Here is a 21603-nt window from a genome sequence, read left to right as displayed (position 1 = left end):
CTTCCCGTGTTGTTTCTTTTCCTGAGTCGGCTTTCCTGTTTGTTGCCGGTGCGGAGCCTCGGCGCTGCTGGACACCGAGTTGCAGAGCCTCTCCTCTTGGTGAGTTAAACTTTTATGGTGTTGTCGCTGGGGGTGGGTGAGCGCATGGTGGTACCGGCCCCCTCTGTTAGCGGCCAGGTATATTGGGCTCTCCTGGCCTCACGGCAACACTTTTGCACCGACGTCCGCTTTGGGCAGTTCCATCTTGGCAAACACCTATGCAGCGCTGCGGGGGAAATGGGCTGGTGCTGCTCCTACCAGCCTCGGGCCATGTGCTGTCCTCTTTCCTTTTTGTTTTCCTCACCCCCACCGCAGCAGCCTTCAGCAGTTCACACGCTGCGGGGGTGAGGGTCTGTATTTTTTCCCCCTCTTGGTGTTGGTGCAAAGCAAGTCGGCACAGTGTAGTCGCGGGTGGGCTCCGCTTTCACTACTCAGAGCCCCGCAGCTTTCCTCACGCTGCAGGCTCGTTTATCGTGAAGCTCCCTCACCCGGCCGCCGCAGTTTCATCGGTTCTCACACTGCGCGGCCGGCGGGGAAAGTTAGTGCGGGCTCGGACCGGGTGCAGCGAGGTAGGCTCTCGCTGGCTTTGGCTTTATTGCAGGCAGCCTCCCTGAACCATAAACTTGGTTCCTGCTACAGCGGGTGGGCTCCGCTTTACTGTGTGTTCATTGCGGGCAGGGTCAGGGCGGGTCGCGTCTCGCCCGGCAGGGCGCCATTTCCATGCGGGTGGGCTCCGCTCGGCTTTCCTTTTCCTTTCACGTCTCTCACCCTCGCAGCAGCAGCCGCGCTCCACACATGCTGCGCTGCGGGGGTGGGGGGGCTGGAGACGCTGCAGGCAGGCCGCGGGTGGGCTCCGCTGGCCTTGCCTTATTCTGAGTTTATTTTTTCGGCCGCGTTGCACGCAGGCCATGCGGGTGGGCACCGCAGTTATGCAGTCATAAGAGGGGGGGTCGCTCCTGGCATGCGTGGCCCCCTCCGCTCACCTTCAGCTGGCTGCCTTTTCGACCACGCGGGTGGGCACCGCGGTGGTCTTCCTCGTCCCGGGTTCGGTGGCGGCCGATGCAGGTGGGCTCTGCACGGCTCGCTTCTCCAGCGCTGGGGTCAGTGCACTCTCGGGTGGGCTCCGCATCGGACCTCTCCCTCCCGGGCGTTTCCTGCCGCGCCTCCACGTGGCGCTCGGTTGCGGCCGGCACAAGTGGGCTCTGGTCGGTCCGCTGCAGTTTCTCCTCACGCCGGGAGGCTCGCGCTGGGCATGGAGGTGCGGGGTGAGCTCCCGGTCACCTCTGCTTTGTGGATTTCTAGGCCCGGGGCACGGCACACGCCCCTCGGTCCTCTCGGCGGCCGGCGCCGCTTCCCCAGAGGGGTGCCCTGCACATGGGCACTTCCCTTCTTCTTTCCGGGGTTTTTCAGCTGCGGCACGCGTGGCTAGCGTCCGCCCTCCTCGTCGCCAATGTAATGTTGGGGGCCCTGGGCCCTCATGGCTAAAAGGACTGACGCAGACACAGTCAGATACTGGGTACAACTGGCCCAGAGCACGTGCGCTAGGCCCCTTTTATTAAAGCTGTGTCACCTGACCAGTGACATTAGTGGTGGGTGGGTGTTCAGTGTAGGGCATACATAAACACTAGACTGCTGACCGTGATTCTGGATCACTACATCCCTCCCAAACTTGGGGGAAAATTAAAACAAATGAAAGTCCAACCTGTGGGAGAAAAAGTACAATTCGCAAACCCCACGATAAAGTTCAACCTGTGGGATAGAAAATGTACATACAAATGTAACACTGGACTCTATGATTTGAAGAGAGTCTCTTTGGTGGATTGCAGGCTGCAGATGGTGTAGTTGCTGCATCCAGGACTCACGAGTCACTGTGGCATGGTTTGCCGTTGTTCAGCGGGTCCTATCTTCTATCTGCGCCGCTTGGACATTGTTCTCGGTCTTGCCTTTGCTTGGCACCACTGGTGACAGTAGGTAGTTTAGATAGAAGGGTGACGTGATCCGAGTATTGTTTGTCTTCTCGGTTCTCCTCTTCAGTCCTGGTCCTTGGTGATGTCTCTGGGCAGGCTTCAAAGTATTTCTGGGCAGATGAAAGGAGAAGGTGCATACATCCCTCTCACTAGGATGCCCCTCTTCGCCGGTATTCCTCTCTCACAAGATGTCCGGGAGGACCTCTTTGCCAGGCTTCCACTGGACTAGTGTTGTCGGTCATGTTGCTCCACCATAGCCTTCGGGCCGTGAGCGGGGCGCTCCACGATCTTCACCGTTGTGTCCTAGTTCCACCTGAAGGTTACGCTGTTGACTCTTTTCTTGCACACAAAGCTTCCCTCTCAGTGGGTCTTGCAGACGCACCGTCGTGGATCCGTCTCTCTTGCGGGACTTGCTGCCACCAGAGTCCCTTGAGGCCTTTGCTTTTTGGGCTGCCACGGGTTGATGTGGAGTGGTCAGTTCCTCAGCCGGATGTGTGAGCACTCTCGCCATTCAATCGTCCGCTCAACCCCAAAGGTAGATTGTTGTCAACAGTCCAAACTTGCCCTCTTCTGCGATTGCCACATGGATGAATGGCTTTTAGGTGGATATCTTTGACTTGTGCCGCCGGTGTACATGCCAGGCCTTGTTCGCCGCTGCACTCCGGTGTTCTGGTGCATGTCACCATCTTCTTCTGATGGGTGTGTGGGTTGACTGGTCACACCTCTTCACTTCTTGTGATCTTCTAGTGGCACCGTGGCACTCGCTACCCTTCTTCTCCTCCATTCCTTTCACGACGTGGTCGGTCCCTTTTCTTTTCTTCAACCACCCAGGCCATCTCCGTGTGGCGTGCACTCCACACGAATCTCCCTGGTTGCGTCCTACCCTTAGGACACGCCTCCTCTTCTTCCAATGGCCAAACCAGGCATCGCACCTTTCTTCCTGTCGCTCCTTCTTTACTTCGGGTCGGTGTCATCAGACCTCTTCTGGGTCCCGTCCATGGACCTCTTCTTGATCTATTCAGTTACTATGCCTTTGATCTTCTGGCATGTCTTTGCAGTCGTGATCTTCTGACTGTCCGCTTCTCCTTTCTTTTCTTTCCGGGTGACCAACTGCCTGGTCATCTTCTCCTTTTCTTTCCGGGTGACCAACTGCCTGGTCATCTTCTCCTTTTCTTTCTGGGTGACCAACTGCCTGGTCATCTTCTCCTTTTCTTTCCGGGTGACCAACGGCCTGGTCATCTTCTCCTTTTCTTTCCGGGTGACCAACTGCCTGGTCATCTTCTCCTTTTCTTTCCGGGTGACCAACGGCCTGGTCATCTTCTCCTTTTCTTTCCAGGTGACCAACGGCCTGGTCATCTTCTCCTTTTCTTTCCGGGTGACCAACCTGCCTGGTCCGCATCTGGCGGTGACTTTTTGGCAAGTCATCTTCGCTGTGACCTACTGGCAGGTCTCCGAGGACGCGATCCCTGCGTTACTCGGTCGTGGTGGCGTGGAGTTCCTTCACTCCTTGCGCGGTCCTGCGCAATGCTGTGCTGTCCTGATGTGCGGAGTTCCTTCACTCCTTGCGCGGTCCTGTGCAATGCTGTTCAGTCCTGAGGTGTGGAGTTCCTTCACTCCTTGCGCGTTCCTGCGCAGTGCTGTTCTGTAGCGTTGGAGTGTCGCTGGGCAGCGTCACTCTGGCGCTCTTGATTGCTGGCGCTCCTGGCACGTTCCTGCGCGGTCTTGTCATGCGGGTGTGGGGTTCTTGCACTCCTGGCGCATCATTGCGCCTCGTGGCGTGTTTCTGCGTTTCTGGCACATTCGTGCGCCGCCGCTTGCGCTGCTCCGCACTCACTTGCTGCGTGTGTGCGTGTGTGTGTGTGTGGTGTCCCTGCGCCGCTGGTGCATTGCTGTGCAGTGTCTCTGGATCCTTGGCAGTTGCGTGGTGGCCTGACACCACGCTGGCGCGTTCTTGCACTGTTCTTCAGCTACCTGCAGCTGTCACTCCAGCCCTGTGCTTCCTCTGAGTCTTTGCCTTGTCGCGGGCTTGTTTCTATTACCTTTCCCCTGGCTGCAGTTCCAGCATCTGACTACTAGATGGCAGTGTTGCACTTAGCTTTGATTCAACGGCAGCTTGCCTTGCAGCTGCCTTCTTCCCGTGTTGTTTCTTTTCCTGAGTCGGCTTTCCTGTTTGTTGCCGGTGCGGAGCCTCGGCGCTGCTGGACACCGAGTTGCAGAGCCTCTCCTCTCGGTGAGTTAAACTTTTATGGTGTTGTCGCTGGGGGTGGGTGAGCGCATGGTGGTACCGGCCCCCTCTGTTAGCGGCCAGGTATATTGGGCTCTCCTGGCCTCACGGCAACACTTTTGCACCGACGTCCGCTTTGGGCAGTTCCATCTTGGCAAACACCTATGCAGCGCTGCGGGGGAAATGGGCTGGTGCTGCTCCTACCAGCCTCGGGCCATGTGCTGTCCTCTTTCCTTTTTGTTTTCCTCACCCCCACCGCAGCAGCCTTCAGCAGTTCACACGCTGCGGGGGTGAGGGTCTGTATTTTTTCCCCCTCTTGGTGTTGGTGCAAAGCAAGTCGGCACAGTGTAGTCGCGGGTGGGCTCCGCTTTCACTACTCAGAGCCCCGCAGCTTTCCTCACGCTGCAGGCTCGTTTATCGTGAAGCTCCCTCACCCGGCCGCCGCAGTTTCACGGTTCTCACACTGCGCGGCCGGCGGGGAAAGTTAGTGCGGGCTCGGACCGGGTGCAGCGAGGTAGGCTCTCGCTGGCTTTGGCTTTATTGCAGGCAGCCTCCCTGAACCATAAACTTGGTTCCTGCTACAGCGGGTGGGCTCCGCTTTACTGTGTGTTCATTGCGGGCAGGGTCAGGGCGGGTCGCGTCTCGCCCGGCAGGGCGCCATTTCCATGCGGGTGGGCTCCGCTCGGCTTTCCTTTTCCTTTCACGTCTCTCACCCTCGCAGCAGCAGCCGCGCTCCACACATGCTGCGCTGCGGGGGTGGGGGGGCTGGAGACGCTGCAGGCAGGCCGCGGGTGGGCTCCGCTGGCCTTGCCTTATTCTGAGTTTATTTTTTCGGCCGCGTTGCACGCAGGCCATGCGGGTGGGCACCGCAGTTATGCAGTCATAAGAGGGGGGGTCGCTCCTGGCATGCGTGGCCCCCTCCGCTCACCTTCGGCTGGCTGCCTTTTCGACCACGCGGGTGGGCACCGCGGTGGTCTTCCTCGTCCCGGGTTCGGTGGCGGCCGATGCAGGTGGGCTCTGCACGGCTCGCTTCTCCAGCGCTGGGGTCAGTGCACTCTCGGGTGGGCTCCGCATCGGACCTCTCCCTCCCGGGCGTTTCCTGCCGCGCCTCCACGTGGCGCTCGGTTGCGGCCGGCACAAGTGGGCTCTGGTCGGTCCGCTGCAGTTTCTCCTCACGCCGGGAGGCTCGCGCTGGGCATGGAGGTGCGGGGTGAGCTCCCGGTCACCTCTGCTTTGTGGATTTCTAGGCCCGGGGCACGGCACACGCCCCTCGGTCCTCTCGGCGGCCGGCGCCGCTTCCCCAGAGGGGTGCCCTGCACATGGGCACTTCCCTTCTTCTTTCCGGGGTTTTTCAGCTGCGGCACGCGTGGCTAGCGTCCGCCCTCCTCGTCGCCAATGTAATGTTGGGGGCCCTGGGCCCTCATGGCTAAAAGGACTGACGCAGACACAGTCAGATACTGGGTACAACTGGCCCAGAGCACGTGAGCTAGGCCCCTTTTATTAAAGCTGTGTCACCTGACCAGTGACATTAGTGGTGGGTGGGTGTTCAGTGTAGGGCATACATAAACACTAGACTGCTGACCGTGATTCTGGATCACTACACAAAGGGTCCAGACACTACTTCCAGACTCATACTGCAGCTACAAACACAGGTCCCCATCACCCAGATCATCACCCTAAGCTTGGCTGCGATTGGCTGGACACATCTCGTTCAAAGTCCTAAGCATCGAACCCCAGGTTGTCCTGGTGTAAGCCTGACCTTCCTGTATCACTTGCTGATTATCATTCCCAGGTAGCAAAGACTCAGATAGGAGGTGTACTCGTTGGTACCGACCACCCAGCTATGAAGCACCTCTCTGAACTGAAAGGGAAAGCGCTGACTCACCTCCTGCTCCGAAGAGCAGATGCTTACTCGCTGGAGGAGGAGGTTGTAAGAGGGACCACAACCTTGTGTGGTGGCCACACAATCAGTATGATATCTATGAGACATATCTCATTTCCAAGGGCCAATCAGATGAAGGTATATATATATATATATATATATATATATATATATATATATATATATATATATATATATATTCCCAACACTCAAACCACTTCCAATTGCCGCGCTGCGGCTTCGGCGAGGAAAGAGACGCAGACCTCGTAGTTTTCTGGGCAGTTCTTTTCTTTATTCAAGCGAACCCACACACAACACGTTTCGAGCTGGAAAGCCCTTGATCATGTGTATCGATATATATATATATATATATATATATATATATATATATATATATATATATATATATATATATATATATATATATATATATATATATATATATATATATATCAAAGTGAAACTATCATCCTTACCTATATGATGTGTGTGTAGTGTCAGGTTCAAAACAACTAGACCCTAGCATCCCTCTGGACCTCATGCACAACACCTACCGCGTCTTACATAGGCCACGCGGCAACCAAGCACACCATCACGGCGTGCAACACAACAGGTAAGGATTACACAGTGGCTTTTAGGTGATATGCTTAATTCTAATACAATTGTAGGTAAGTGACGAAATGTGCACGGTGGTCCGTTTGTGCAGGAAGAGCTACATTTCTATTCTCACTTATCCTAAAATATCATGCTGTCCTGTGACCCCCAAAGTCTGATACATAGCACTTGCTCTCTGGCTCCTCTGTGATCCCAAATATGCAACAGGGCTTCAATAAATCACCTCTTAACCACTCCTAAACCCCCAGCCCTGAGACCACACCACACCACACTGTCCTCACGTCCTCAGGGTCACCCCTGGCAGAATAATAGAGCAAAACATCTTCCAACTGGAGCGACTATTCTGATGCATCATGTTTTTGAAAAGCAGTGCATTTATGTCCTAGGCTGCTTTGTTTTCTTTTTTCTCTTGCAAGAGCCTTCCATCTGGTTCCTGTTTCCACTCTTCAGATCCTCCAGAGGTCTCCAAGAACCATAAACTTTGTCCAAAAATCCCCAGGCATGTACTTGTTTCCACAACAGACCAAAAAGAACATTTCTGGGAGGGGGTGTTCAGCCCGGAAGGAGGAGAGGTCGGGAACATTTCACAACATTCCTAGGTATTCTTGTGTTTGTTATAAACAAACCTGCAGGCATTTATGCAGATTAAAATGCTGCCTCTCACAGGTATGGGGAAGAAAGGCGAACCATCATCTTTGCCAAACAACACCAGACAGGTGCTATCAAACCCATCCTCCATGTCACCTACTAACCCATGAAATAAAATGCTTAATTAGAACATTTTAGGTAATCCTATAGAAATTCTCACTATGCTGTTAGTGTTACAATATATTGCAATTGTAAATGTATTTATATAGCCCTTACAACCCCTGACGTGGCATTGAAGCGCCTTTTCAACAAGTAACACACTACTCTGGAACCCAACATCAGTAGTTAGTAGGTTAGTATGATTTGTTTTTTCTTGTGCATTAGTGGATTAGAATTGTGCCCTTGATTTCTTGCGTGTTTAGAAGAGTTTGGGGTTAGGGATAGAATGATAGGAGTAGATTTGAAAAGGGTAAGAAGTGAGTTGTTTTGTAAGTAATGGTGGTACGTGCTTGTTAGTTGAATGGCATGGATAACAAGCATTTACAATGCAACGTGCAAAAGTTAGAGCTATTTGCATTGTAAATGACAACATTTTTATTTATGTGTTGGTTTTGAAAACAGATAAATAAATGGCATTGTCATTTACAATGCCAATAGCTTAAACTCTCGCAAATGCGAGACCTATTGCATTTGCAACGTAATAGGTCACGTATTTACGCGAGTTTGAGCTATTGACATTGCAAATAACAATGCGTTTTATTTATGTTTCAAAAACCAAAACATAAATAAAATGTCTCTCACACTGCTGTTTCTCTCACACTGCTGTCTCTCTCACACTGCTGTCCCTATTGATGTGTTTTTATGGCATAGTCCTAAATTACATTACATGCATGTAAAGAAATACTGTGTTTTCAAGTAAAAAAAAAAAACTATTGTCTTTTAATTTGCAAATGACCTTGATGTTTTACGTGTAATAAATGAAAGGACATGCAAGTGTCCCCGGTCAGCACCGAAGACACCACCCGCACGATGAACACCATCCACTCCGGATCCCCTACCGACCCCTGCCCCCACCACGTCTTCAACAAGGCCAACTCCATCATCGCACCCCATCTCCGGGGCATCATCAACGCCTCCTTCAACACCGCCACCTACCCAGAAAGCTGGAAGCACGCCGAACTCAGCGCTCTCCTGAAGAAACCAACAGCGGACCTCACCAACCTCAAGAACTTCCACCCCATCTCGCTCCTCCCTTTTCCTGCCAAAGTCATCGAGAAGACCGTCAACAGACAGCTTGCCGCCTTCCTCGATACGAATGGATCCCTCAACCACTCGCAGTCCGGCTTCCGAACCAATCACAACACCGAGACCGCCCTCATCGCAGCCACCGACGACATCAGATCCCTGCTCGACAATGGGGAAACAGCGGCCCTCATCCTCCTGGACCTCTCCGCAGCGTTTGACACTGTCTGCCACCGCACCCTAGTGCAGTGCTTCAGCAACATCAGAATCCAAGAGAAGGCACTGGAGTGGATCATCTCGTTCCTCGCCGGAAGAACCCAGAGAGTCCGCCTCCCCCCGTTCAGATCCGAGGCCACAGAAGTCATCTGCGGCGTACAACAGGGATCATCACTCAGCCCCACCCTATTCAACGTCTACATGAGCCCCCTCGCAGCCATCGCACGCCAACACAACCTCAACATCATCTCCTACGCCGACGACACCCAGCTGATCCTCTCCCTCACCAACGACCCAGCCACCGCCAGTACCAGCCTACATGAAGGGATGAAAGACGTCGCCGAATGGATGAAGAACAGCCGCCTGAAACTGAACTCAGACAAGACGGAAGTCCTCATCCTGGGGTCATCACCCTCCGCCTGGGATGACTCCTGGTGGCCCCCTGCCCTGGGCACCACTCCCAAGCCAACGGACGACGCACGCAACCTGGGCTTCATCCTGGACTCCTCCCTCTCGATGACCAGACAAGTCAACGCCGTCTCATCATTGTGCTTCAACACCCTGCGCATGCTCCAAAAGATCTTCCGATGGATCCCCACCGAAAACCAGGAAGATGGTCACCCAGGCACTCGTTACCAGCAGACTGGACTACGGAAACACCCTCTACGCCGGAACCACAGCCAAACTTCAGAAAAGACTCCAACGCATCCAGAACGCCTCCGCACGACTCATCCTGGACATTCCCCGTCACAGCCACATCACCGGCCACCTGAGAGACCTGCACTGGCTCCCCGTCAGCAAGAGGATCACGTTCAGACTCCTCACCCACGCACACAAGGCTCTCCACGACCAAGGCCTCAAGTACCTCAACAACCGCCTGACCTTCTACACGCCCACCCGCCAGCTACGGTCGACCAGCCTCGCCCTCGCCGCCGTTCCACGCATCCGCAGAGCCACCGCCGGAGGAAGATCCTTCTTACACCTGTCAGCCAAGACATGGAACTCCCTCCCCATCCACCTTCGGCGAACCCAGGACCACCTAACCTTCAGGAAGCTACTCAAGACCTGGCTTTTCGAGCAGTAGCGGACCCCTCTCCCCCAGCGCCTTGAGACCCTTCCGGGTGAGTAGCGCGCTATACAAATGTCATGATTGATTGATTGATTGATTGCAAGTAAAAGGAGTGCTGCGGAACACAGGGGTGTATATTTTAAAGTGAAGGTGGTGACACCCGGCTGCGGGTCACTGCCACTTAAGCTCTTATGTACCCCAAGGCTTTTGACATGCTGCCGTCTCATTAACCAAGAGCCAATCTAGTGTATACAAAACATACCAAAGTGGGTTCATTCTTTACTCAGACACCGAAGTACCTCCAGACTGCTGAGTGTCTGAAGGCAAACAAATGAATTCTGGCCAGCTATCGGTAACGCCTGGTTAGTGCTAGGACTGCAATGCTATTCTTTCTTTCAAGAGGTGTGAGGGATGAAGATCTACCAATCTTCCACAACGTTCCCGTTCTTGTGTCAAGCAAGACACACATTGGAAGTGCAACCCGTGTGCATCATTGGGCGCGAGTTAGAAGACGTCAGTCGAGCCAGACGCCAGCAATGCCCAGTGTCAGCATTGCCCGGTGTCAGCATTGGCCAGCATCCATCCGCACAAAAAGAAACTTGGAAGTCCATCACTGTTAAAAAAGATATGTCATTTACTGGGAACCCGGGTTATGTCAATGCGCTGCGAATGAAGATTAAAGGTTATTCAATAGCGCTTTCCACCTTTCATAATACACAGAACACATGAGGACGATACCCAAATATAGAGCGCGCACCCAGGGGCTATAAACGAGAAAAGGCAAAAACATAGGGGGAATAAGATACTTGTAATCAGCGCAACATGGTCACTAGTGTCAGGCATTAGTAGCATTGATTAATTACTGCAGTACCACAGACTGCTACCAGAGGTCCCGATTTCTAAATTAATCTTTAGAAACTCACTTCAATAGTTGCCGCTCCACATATGATATTATCTAATGTACTAAAGTGAGACGCTCCCTGGCCTCTTAGACCACGTTTACATGAATTCTGTTGCATGATTTACATGCTAAACATGTTCATGGCTGATCTCATGTACCGGCTCTTAAAGCCAACACCCCCCCCCCCCCGCAATGGCTCCGCTCTAGCTATTAATTTGGCGGCTCGCCCTCCTCTATCTAGTCCCTGGAGCCAGACACCAGCACTGACTGCACTAAGTTGCAGTGCCTCACGCCATCGCTAGAGGTCCTCAGCAGCATACACTATCAATGACTGCAGTCCAGCAGGTCGTCGCTAGAGGTCCCTGGAGCCAAACCTATCACTGACTGCACCACAGCAGGTCGTCGCTAGAGGTCCCTGTAGCCGAACGCTATGACTGACTGCACAACAGCAGGTCGTAGCTAGAGATCCTTGGAGCCGTAATACTAACATCACTGTCTGCAGTACAGCAGGTCGTCGCTAGAGGTCCCTGAAGCCGAACGTTATCACTGCCTGCACTACAGCATGTCTCGCTAGAGGTCACTGTACTGTAGCCGAACGCAATGACTGACTGCAGTACAGCAGGTCGTCACTGGAGGTCTCACGGACCAGACGTTAGCATTGGCTGCAGTAGATTGTAGGACCACAGCCGCTCCTTGAGGTCCCTGAAGCCAGTCACCAGTACTGCGTGTTAACTATTGCCGCACCTCAAGTCCTTAGAAGCCACTACAAGCCTTGAAAGCAAGTTGTGCGTTGCTGTGCAGTCTCCATTTTGGCATCTGCCCTTGCACCATAACCAAACTAGTTGGGACTCGAAAGCAATACTTAATTACAGACTATTCAACAGAAGAATATGCCTAAACCGTAAAAACAAGGACAGGTAGGATGTGAGGTTCCGTGGTTTTCGGGACCGGACTCCATTTTGTTTGCGTCGTCCGAAGACGCCATTTTTGTGTTGCCCTCACTTAGGCCTAGGTGGTAAACGAACGAACGAAGTTGCATGGGCCTCGTTGTTCATGTAAGCATTAACAGGCACTTTTAGATTTGCGAGTAAACTGCAAATATGCTGAACCCGTCACCTGAAACTGACCTTTTGCGAAGCCAGTTTTCTCTAGCTGATCATTGTCTGTAATTCCCAATCAATGTTCAGGATATCGTTAACTTTTACTTTCTTACACATATCTTATCCTACTCAACATCTGAATTGTTTCTTTCCTTACGACTTTTCATTACATGGGTAGTGCTTTCAATTATGGGTTTGTCCGGCTTGTGGTAATCGAATTTGGGACAGTCCTAATAATTAACTTGTGGGTTTGGTACGATATAAAGAGAGCTTTTTGGAATGTAATAATGTATGTGAAATGTATTCCATTGGTCAGAATTTGCCGCAGTGGGTGTGCATTTGTAATTAATCGAAAATAGCATAAAAGAGATGTCTTGCTCTACGAAAGTTGAGCAGTTTCCTGAGTTGTACACCGTGTTGTATTGCTTGGTTTACTGTTACTAGCTGGAGCTAATAAATTTGATCTCTGACGCCACCTAGAAGTATTCCGTGTCTCTGTATACCAAGACAGGAGAACTGGAAGACTTTGGGTATGTCCCTGGCACCGATGGGTTCTAAGAAAACCCGTTTCTTCAGACGAAACAAACACTCGCCAGGCAGCCGCGGCAGCCGCGGCACCAGCGCTTTACTTTAAAAATGTTACAAGTAAAGCGCGGGTGCCGCGATCATACCAAAAGTAAAGAAATAGATGTTTTTTCTATTTCTTTACTTTTGGTATAATCGCGGCACTTGCGCTTTTACTTTTACTGTTACAAGTAAAGCGCGGGTGCCGCGATTATACCAAAAGTAAAGAAATAGAAAAAACATCTATTTCTTTACTTTTGGTATAATCGGGCACCCACGCTTTACTTGTAACATTAAAAGTAAAAGCGCGGGTGCCGCGATTATAGTCAAAGTAGTTCGCCACGACGTGCTGCTTTCTCTTTTAGAGCCCAACTTACTGCTGGAGTAAAAGGTTCCTTATCTTCTTTATGGGGCCATCTGTTTCGCCCCATAAAGAAGATAAGAAACCATTTACCACAGCAGTAAGTCAGGGAAGCCAGTCTGAAAAGAACGGGGCTTAAAGAGAAAGAAGTACGTCACTGGGACCTCTTTTCCAATGGCTGGCCACCGTTTAGCATGAACAATGACACCAGCCAATGGAAAAGAGGGGCTGGGCTTAACCTCGCTAGTGAAACTCACTCTAAGTCATTAAGTCTCGCCAGCGAGACTGCGCATGTGCACAGCCATCGCAGGCCGAGACCTAAAAAGGATGGTGAACGACTGAGAAGGATGTTTGGGAGTTTGTAGTAGTCATAAGGTTTGGGAAGAGCGAGAGGGAGAAGAGATGGAGAGGACGGGACTGTTTTTTTATATTTTCAAAATGTAAATACTTTATCAATGAATCAATGAATCAATCAAAACTCTTTATTTCGGCTTTATGCCGAAAAACATACAGAGATAAATATCTAAGTCAAAATACAATACATGTGATAACATATGCAGTCAATGGTTAAAAATAATAATAATAATGGTAAAACAGACAGTTTAAAACGGCTGACAGCAGACAACTAAAACCAATCCAAAGAAAATCTCTCTCAGCCCCTCCAGCATTCTAAGCATTGGACACTTATGTTTGGCATTATTCTATTATGTTAGAAACAAAATTTAAAAAGTGAAACGAGCCATCTAATTTACAATAAAAGGACTCTTAGCTACGCCGAGGTACTGTACACTGCACTTTTGATGGTGTAAGGCATTATCTTTCATCATCTAGCAGAACATATTTGCACCCACATTGCTAATAGGTGCCCTGAGAGTGCAAATACTATATTTCCCCTAGTATCTCTTTTAAGGATTCTATATGCCTCCATGTGCCGTGCAGTCCCAAGGTTTCTGCACATGAGGATTAACCATTTGGTCCTGGCCCTGTTGTACTCTGGGCAGAAAAAAAGCCCATGGACCTCATTTTCACCGGGCAGTCTGCAGGCCGTTACAGACCTGCCCCTCTTTAACACCGGGGTTAGCCCATTGTGAGTGAATGTGCGCAGTGGGAGAGTCCCATGTCTAATTTGCACATAGAGTTTTTCTGGCCAAACTAGGTTCAATTTCATCCCAAAACTCTTCTGTCTTATAAAAGTCCTTAAGCAGCATACATCTGCCTGACAGCACGTCCAGTGTTGAGCTAGCTAGGAGGGGGCCCAGTTTGAAATTCTTGGAGCTCAGTTTGAGTTCAGCTTTGGAAATCTGGGTGCAAGCCACCCCAGGTGGTCCCAAAGCCTATCTTTCCCCATGCTTCTCAGGATTTCTCTGACATGTCTAATCCATGGTAGGTTGCCCCCCTGTATTCCAAGAATCTCTTCCAGACCTTGACTATAAGAGATAAGTTCTGAGTTGCCCAGACCCTTCTCCAGAAGAGTAAGGACCTAATAGCGATCCCCTCTGAAACAGGCCGAACCCCCATGTCTAGTGGCAATGGTACTAACGGGGTGCTAACTGGGAGCCTCAGCATCTGCCTCGGGAAACAATTCTTTGCCAGGACCAATGATCTTGTGTCCCCAAATAATTTATGCGTATATATAGACATGATGCTTGGTAAAGTTTTGTTTGCTTGATTAAACTCCTCCATATAAATATTCATATGTACATTGAAGTGACAATATGTACATGGTCTACTTGTCCGCATTTATCATGTAGTAATTTTTTTGAATGTTTTCAAATAACTGCAATGAATTCACACATGCATAAATATACACAGGGCACATACCGCAGTTATCAGCAGTCGGTGCAACCCTCTGTACACGCACTCACATCAGACCCTCCAGGATTTCGCGACTTTGCGGTTTGCTGCGAAATCGGCCCTTTTGTAATAATGCTGCGATTTTTACAAAAGTGCCCGCGAAATCGGCACTTTTGTAAAAATTCGGGGATTTTTACAAAAGTGCCCGCAAAATTGAAGGATAGCGGCTGCCGACCCAGGCTGGAGGAGGGGCTATAAATGCTCAGGCTATATGGTTTAACGCATGCCCAAAAGTACCAGGATATTTAATATGTGAGGAAAGTACCCAATTAATGTATTTAAGTTATCCATGTCTCTATTTTAAAAAAAAAAAAAATCTGTTTTACCTATCATGCTGGTGACTAGCGCCTTTCGTAGTTTGGTATGAATGTGCAACATAGACAATAATTTAATAAAGTCACTTGCCTGGTTGTAGTTATTTTAACACTTGTTGAAACATATGTAGAATTGTACATTTACATACGTTTTAATTGTGGGATTCACTTTTTAACCTACATAAAATAAAATATATTTAGCTTGAACAGTAACTTGGTCAGTTCGATGCGCAGTGCTGATCCCGAGAACCAGCATCAAGCACGAATACCTCTGTCAATAGTCATTGTCTTACTTCCCTATACAGACCCTACAGGATTTCGCGATTTCAGGTGGAAAATGACTGATTAGGAGTAAAATAAAGTGCAGCAAAAATTGAGCTAAATTGCCATATTTGTGCTATTAAATTTCCATGTTTGTGCCGCTAAATTTGCTAAATTTGCTGATCTATGCCGCTATATCTTGGGGGGGTCTGTCACATGCGCACAAATCCAGCATCCCTGACATGGTCCGACACACACATGCATCCCATGGTGTGATATACAGTTTTCCCATATATAAATGCATCTGCCTACAACAGGTGGCACAGCTCAAAACACAATGATATGAACCTGTATAATGGCAGCCCCCCTACACACCGTGAGATGCAGAGAGTATCATATTTGAGCATCCTGTGGTGGTACATTCTTCATGTAGGAGATATATTATTCATTTAATTATAATTCTGCTTTTAGTCGGTATATCATGTTGTCTTACCTATAAATATTGTACTTTAACCAGATATTGATAAGGATAATGATAACCATTCAAATTTCTCTTACCTTCCTCTTACTTATCCAACTCAGGAAAGTCATTTAGACTGACTGTTAGTTCCTCGAGATTTACCCTTCACCTGTTTATGTTTACAATTGTCGATGTTCAGGAGGGAGTTATTTTATCGACTTTTAATAATAAGGAAGAGGCTTCTAAAGAAGAACATCTGTTCTTACATTTTTTATCATCAAAGGTTGTCTTTGTATTGCTTATTGCTTTTTCTTGTGTTTTGTTTTCCTTGAGTCTTTTAATTCTGTGACCAGTTATTGTATGGCATTTGTTGTAAAGCTGCAACAATCAAGGCATTGAAACTTGCTCAACTCTTCTCTCCCTCATCCTGCAGTCTGCTCTGCGTGGAGTTATTTCTATGGGAATGGATAGGAGGTGTGTGTGTCTGAAAGAAGAATGAAACTGGTAATTTGTGAGGCCTGGAATGTAGTGTTTGCTGTTCCTTGCTCTTGAACTCTACAATGATAAAGTGCTTGTCATGCCTTGAATTTTATTAAATTGGCAGTGTTTTAAATGTTCTGGGGCAAATTTACAATAACTGGCGCATCCCTGCCTATCAGCAGGGATGCGCCACTTATTGTGCGCCGCAGCTCCGCCACCATGGATGCGCCGCATTTACAATGTGGCTCACCATGGGGCAAAAACGGCACAGATGCGTCAAGCATCTGTGCCGTAAAGGCGGCGCATTGCTGGAGTTGCGTCGGAAGCGCGATGCAGCTCCAGCCATGCTCTGGGGGGCCCTATTGTTACAATGCTGCATTAATCCTTACGCCTGCTTCAAGCAGGCGCAGGGTTTTGACGTAACATGGGCCAAAAAGTGACTGAGTGAAATCTTGTAGATTTAACTCAGCCACTTTTAGGAGGCATTCCTGCGCCGGAACGCCCACGCTGCGCAGGAATGCCTCCTTATGGCGTAGGGCTTTACAACGTGACGCATCTCCCTGATGCGTCACGTTGTAAGTACCCCGCAGCATGGAGCAGGATTTGCGCCACCGCTGCGTCACAAAAGTGATGCAACAGCGGCGTAAAAGAGGCACAAGGGGCTTGTAAATCTGCCCCTCTGTACTTTAGTCCAGTGGAGAACCTCAGAGTTGCACGAGCTCTGAAGATGAAACTGGCTCATCAAGGCTTCACTGCCCTGCATTGGTTCTTGGGGATGATACTGCAGAACCATTTAAGATTGCCTAGTTTTTATGTTTTTAAACATACATGGTCAGTCACTTTGCGGCTTTGTCGTGTTTGAGGACATGTCAGTGCTAGGCTCTAACCATTGACGTTATTTAGGAGTCACCGGGGTCACTGCTGCGACCGCTGGCATGCCCCTTGTGGCCCCTGGCACTGCCTTTGAGGGCCCCTAGCGTCCGCAGTGCAAAATCAGTGGCAGGAACAGAAGCCGCTCGTCCTTATGGAGGTCGGTGGGGGCTTCACTCACCTAGTTTTTTGTCCATTTTTTATTATACTATTCGTGATTATTATTACATTATTCGCTATTAGTTTAATGAAAAAATGGAGTACAAATAGCTGGAATATGACTTTCCCTGGCAGCTGTGGTAAGTAAACAAAATGCTTTTAAATGTATCTATATTCTCTGCATGCTTGCAGTTATGAGTGTGTTCATGTAAGAAAGAGTGTGTGAATGTGTGTGCATGTATAGGCCGAGTGTGTGTATGTGAGTGTGTGTGTGTATGTGTGTGTATGTATAAGCATATGTATGTATGAGTGAAAGTGAAGGTCAAGAGACATGTGAAGTCACTTCCGCCACCCCTGGCATTTTGGTGAATTGACGTTATTGAAGTTACGTTCACAGAAGTGCCATGGTAGTGTCCCGACGTTCAGTGATTCACGTCGTTGAACCTCATATCACCGTGCCCCAGATTGGATATGATCGATATCTGGTCGTATCTGCAACCCACATCACCCGTTACGTATAATTAAATCCGACTCAGTCTCCCGTCTGTCCACCGGCGTCCTGCGCCGGTAAAGTAGATTTTACGTACTTTACCGGCGCGGGACGCGGGACGCCGGTGGACAGACGGGAGACTGAGTCGGATTTAATTATACGGAACGGGTGACGTGGGTTGCAGATACGACCAGATATCGATCCTATCCAATCTGGGGCACGGTGATATCAGGTTCAGCGATGTGAAACACTAAACGTCGGGACACTACCATGGCACTTTTGTGAACGTAACTTCGTTAAGCATGTTTACTAGCCAAGACTGACATCGGGACAGGGATCTGGACGAATGTCATCTAGAAAACTTGGTTTTACGACTCTTCGAACATAGGAGGATTGCAATCGTATAAGACACTCCTTCACACAGATCTTGAGGCCAAAAAAGTCGTTAACCACGACGAAACACGTGTCGGCTGTATCATTTTCATGACAACTGGGCACTAGGAGCAAAGACTTACACGCTGAACAAAGTATTATATATTGTCTAATTTTGTATATTAAATAATTTTTTGACTACTTTAAGTCAAATATATACTTGTACTGGCTGTGCTCTGCTATTTTCTTTGTAATAGTGCTGCAGGCACACCAGCTTCATCTTAAATAATGCATTATCTGCATATACTAATCATTTATGGGTTCCGGAGTAGCGTGCTTCTCGCCAAACAAGCGCTTCAAGACCCCATCAGGGGTAGCAAGTGCTATATAAATGCAAACCTTTTTCCCTCTTCTATCCCTCCACAATCCTTCTCAATCCAAATAACTAACTAATATATCCACCACTCAAATTACTTTCATATTTCACTATACTAATTCACCACTAATCCTTTCTGTATTCCGAAGTAGCGTGCTACTTGCCTGAAAAGCACTTCAACGCCTCGTCAGGGGTAGCAAGCGCTATATAAATGCAAATGTTTTTCCCTCTTCAATCCCTCCACTATCCTTCTCAATCCAAACAACTGATTTACATATCCACCACTCAAATTACTTTCTTATTTCACTATACTAATACTCCACTAATCCTTTATGGATTACGGAGTAGCGTGCAACTTGCAGGAAAAGCGCTTCCATGCCCCATCAGGGGTAGCAAGCGCTACATAAATGCAAATCTTTTTCCCTCTTCTAGCCCTCCACTATCCTTCTCAATCCAAATTACTGACTAACATATCTACCTCTCAAATGACTTTCATATTTTCACTATACTAATTCAACCACTAATCCTTTCTGGAATCCGAAGTAGCGTGCGACTTGCCGAAAAAGCACTTTGACGCCTCGTCAGGGGTAGCAAGCGCTATATAGATGCAAACCTTTTTCCCTCTTCTATCCCTCTACTATCCTTCTCAATCCAAATAACTGACTAACATATCCGCCACTCAAATTACTTTCATATTTCACTATACTAATTCAGCACTAATCTTTTATTGGTTCTGGAGTAGTGTGCTACTCACCGAAATAGCGCTTCAACACATCATCAGGGATAGTAAGCGCTATATAAATGCAATTACAATACAATACAATATAATACAATATATGAGTCTATGAGACAACCCACATTGGGCTGGGAAAAAGATCTGATGAAATGGTGACAAGAGACCTCACCAGCGCAAAAGGTGTTTCTTGCTTTTCCTATAAGGTATCTCAGTGGGTTGCAGAATCAGCTGCAGAGCCCTGCATGAAACCAACATGCCAAAATTCAAATTGCTTCAGGGCTAACTCAGACGTTCTTCCTCCCACGAGGGATAAAATCAATGGATAAATTTAACAACTGTTGTAGTCCAACCCCACGTGTAATCAAACGCTACATATAACGAAAAGCTATGTGATGTGAAATCAGCCTCCAAGATAGTTCGGGAGCCAGTGCTGTGAGGTTTTCATCACCGTCTTCACGATCTCTGCTTTCTTTACAGCTGTGAAAGCAGCTCCCATGTGTGGCACAGGTGAGGTGAGGGTGATGCAATACCTTACTGAGCAGGAAGCTGTCTCTTTCAAATATGACCCAGGGTGGAAAGCCATGCCTCCCTCAATTCTCCCTTCTAGCCACCCGAACTCTCACCCTTCACTACTTTTTGTCCACTCTTCTTCAAGAGCACTGACTTGCCCATATAGGATTAAACAATTGCTTCTCAATCTCTGCTCTTTGTCCACTTTTCACTCAAGCCCTCTTCACATTTCCCTCTCCACTCTCCGTTCCAGTCCGTGGCGACTCCTGTCTGACGAGACACATTTGCAGCTGCAGCGGTGTGAACACAGAGCACCTCATTTATGAGAAACTGACGCATCGGCATTGATGCGTCAGTTTCCTTGCACTTGCGTCAAATGCCCTTGCAGCATCATGGATGCGCTGTATTTGCAATACTGGCCTCCACGGAGCAAGGATTAACAGATGCGTCAGAAAGTCTGACGCATCTGTTTGGGCAAAAGTGATGCATTGCTGGAGTTGGTCGTAAAACGGATGCAACTCCAGCAATGCATCAGAACTCATAGACGAGCCCATTGTAAAAGCCCTGCGTCAATCCTTATGCCTGGTCTGAGCATGCGTAGGGATATTGATGCAGTGAAGGCGTAGAGCGATGCAGTGAAATGTTGTAGGCTAGTAGAATGTGAAGCAGGGCTCTACAAACTGACGCATTGCACTTCAGTATGTAGATGTGGAGCAGTGTGCGGCACTGACAGCACCGCTGCTGCGTCAAAAGAAATTGATGCAGCGCAAGCTACTCACAAATGAGGCCCAAAGATTGTGAAAGTGGAGTAGTGCAGTTACCACTGGGGAGCTCTTGAGGCACAAGAGTGTATTAACACAAGGGTGATGCACAGGGAAACACACTCTCCACCTTAAGGATCACCCGGTGCTGAGATGGGAATCAAAAACAATGACAGAAGCCTGCACTCCAATTAAATCACCTCTGGCCTGTCCCAGAAAGTAGTGTCTTCCTATAAACTGAGCTTAGGCCGAAGCATAGCTATGATGAAAAAATATAACAGTGCTATCACTAGCTCAGGAAAAACTCTCAAATAAAGAAGTTATTTGCCTAAAATGACATTCTGCTAAATTTAAAAACAAAGACAAATTAGCTCTGTCTGCCAGTAAAAAAAAAATTTGGCCTCAATAATGCTCCAGTTTGTATAGCAACCTTGAGGTGTTTTTGCCTACTATAACTCGTGCCCCCTCCTTGCTCATTGATATTATCAATGATGTCAAAGTTGATGTCATGAGTAATGTAATATGTAGAGTAATTAGCAGTGCATGGCGAGGATGCGAGTTATAGTTACCTTAGAGCATGAGTTATACTTAACTACCGCCTCGCATTCAACGTACCCACCAGAGACCTTTGCTCTGCCCAACTGGCCCTGGCTACCATCCCACGTATCCGCAAGACCTTGGCCGGAAGAAGATACTTCTCCTACCTTGCAGCAAAGACCTAGAACACCCTGCCTCTCCACCCCAGGCAATCACCGTCACTGCCTCAATTCAGGAGGGATCTTAAGACCTGGCTCTTTGACTGAACCACATCGCCTCCGGCAGACCACCTGTCCACCCCTCCCCCCAGTGCCTTGAGACCCTTACAGGTGTGTAGTCAAGCTTTAGAAGAACCCTGATTGATTGATTGATTGATAGTTACTTGAGATAACTATAACTATAACTGGTGAATTTCAGTGGTTTTCAGAGTTTAAAACTGAACATTTCACCGAGATATAACATTACTTTAACCTTTGTTTTTTTCATTGAATTTCTAGATTTCTTTTAACGTAAAGTAATATTTACTTACCATGTGTAAATCCAACCCCCCGCCATGCATGACCTCCGGCTGTGCAAGGCGGGGGATTGGCTGCAGGACCTGGCATGTGGCCAGGCCCTGCGCCCCCTGCAGGCAGCCAACCCCACACTCTGGATG

Source organism: Lissotriton helveticus, chromosome 9, assembly GCF_964261635.1.
Source record: "Lissotriton helveticus chromosome 9, aLisHel1.1, whole genome shotgun sequence".
Lineage (NCBI taxonomy): Eukaryota > Metazoa > Chordata > Amphibia > Caudata > Salamandridae > Lissotriton > Lissotriton helveticus.
The sequence above is the reverse complement of the archived record's forward strand: the minus strand, read 5'-3'. Positions refer to the sequence as shown.